The sequence below is a fragment of the Crocuta crocuta genome, unplaced genomic scaffold (genome assembly GCF_008692635.1).
Source record: "Crocuta crocuta isolate KB4526 unplaced genomic scaffold, BGI_CrCroc_1.0 scaffold709, whole genome shotgun sequence".
Classification (NCBI taxonomy): Eukaryota; Metazoa; Chordata; class Mammalia; order Carnivora; family Hyaenidae; genus Crocuta; species Crocuta crocuta.
Window position 1 is genome coordinate 346849 of NW_027530619.1, and position 2100 is coordinate 348948.

Genomic DNA, 2100 nt, shown 5'->3' on the forward strand with positions numbered 1-2100 from the left:
TTAAAAATATCTCTCATCATGTTTCCTGAACATTTCTTTTAAAACTTCATAGTCCAAATGATCTAAGTGGGCAAATTTATTTCTCTTCTTGCTGCATCATACAAAAAAAAAAAAAATCAACTTACGTTATTCCAAATTAGAGAAATTGTCATTAGGGTGTTTTCTTTTATATTCCAGAAACTCAATAGAAAGTCTAAACAATTATCAACATGTTGTTTAAGTATAATGTAATATTCGTAGTATTAAATAACCACAAATCATAGTACATTTTCTACTACCTTGTGTTTTTAATGAAACACGGCCAATTTTATTCAAATTTCCCCAAATTTATGCTCAATATGTTGTTTGTAAAATGTATGTTATGCTTTATATAATGATTTTATTATTTTGTCCTTATTTTATAGTTATTTTTTTTTATCTTGTCTTTATATAGTACTTTAGTCAGAGTCCTCAGTTGCCCAGTTAGAAGCCTCTGACCTCCTTTTCTGATAAAGTTTCTTCTCATGGTCAACATCTCTGGCTTTTAAATGAAAGGCTTTTGGTCTTTTTAGTCACTTGCTGATAGGGTGAGACTGCATTGTTACCCATAACCACATGACCTGACCTATTTTACAATCAGTCTTGGCAGCCAGTCCTGCATTTCTAATCATACTGACAACCCACTTTTCATGTTCAGTTTGTTTGCCAACATGTGAGTGCTGATACACAGGTGGATTTAACAAAAAGTCTCAAATATGAAGTCAATGATTTTCAATGAAATCCTCAAGACAAGTCACCTGGAAGTCATTCACAAGTACTGAGTCACATTCCCTCAGTTTTTTCTGAGCTCCATCAAAGTCAAAGTTAACATATAAGCATTTAACAAATTCTTTAACTGGGTCTCTATATGTATAAGACTCTGTTCAATAATTTATGAGGTCTTTTAGCAGCTGCTGGAATTTTCAAACATCTTTGTTTCTTATGATGGCTGTAGCCCAATAGTGTGGAATATGTGGACACATCATCTGAATTGCATTAAGATACGATGACTTTTAAAGGAAGAGATCGATAATGTTATTATGCCCCTTAGTTTAGTTGAGGAAAACAGAGGAAGTGGTTGAGCCATTTTTGCTGCTGAAGAGACTGAAGTGGAGAACTCAGAATCATTATCTATGGTCTCTTTTAACCATGTAAAGTCTTCCATAGCTGTGTCCCAATTCTGCCTTAAGATTTCAGAAGCCAGTTTTCCCCTGATTGAACTCAAAACATTTTTGCTGTTGCTGGAACCAACACTCTAAAGAAGTAAAGATATTCTGGTGCTCCAGAGTAATTCCCATATTCATATTGGAATTTTACATAACTCTACAGTATATCTAAATATTTCTGCCTAAAACAGTGCCTGCCCACAAGGTAGATAAACAGCATCTGCCCATCTCTGGTTGACTGCATCTGCCTTGTAGTTTCTGGATCTTCAAATGTCTTCACAATTGGTTCCATTTCTGCCTGAAGCTATTTCAGTCATGCAACAACTGTGGCTCTTTTTTTCTCTCAACACATGTGGAATATTGTCAGAATAAAGGTTTTTGTACACATTGACAGCAAAGTGTATTANGAAAGATTAGATATCAGTCCAAAAATATATGTGATGGGAGTAGTCAAGTTGTATCCACCATCTTGCCAAAGAAAAGTGTTTCTGCTATGTTCTTGACATAAACACAGGAAAGAACCACAAATTCAACAAATGTAAAATAACTTTTATTTACTCTTCAGTGGAGGAGGGACTTTAAGGTGACTTCCGTGATCTTTGTCTTGTGGTATTCACACTCTTGTATAATTCTTCCCCCTTCAGAGCCTTCAGAGCCTTCAGGAAGACATGTGAATTGCTCTAAATAATGAAATATTGCAATGGTGATAAGATGCTTATGATTATATTTACATGGTTTCAAAATATTGCTATGATTATGGTACCTATATGGCTAGCATCTCTATGTTCTGCTCTTGCTCTATTACTTGCTTCTCTCTCCCTGTCTCTTCCCATTACTTGTTTTGCAGTAGCAAGCTGCCATGTGTCTTATAGCAACAAGAAAATAAATTCTTCCAACAACCAGAGAAAGCCCAGAG

The 2100-nt window shown here is 35.0% G+C and overlaps 1 pseudogene; it reads right to left on the reverse strand.

The window, feature by feature from the left end:
* Positions 1-437: 437 nt before the first annotated feature.
* LOC144234746 (eukaryotic translation initiation factor 3 subunit E pseudogene) lies at positions 438-1582 on the reverse strand (annotated as a pseudogene).
* Positions 1583-2100: the final 518 nt, after the last annotated feature.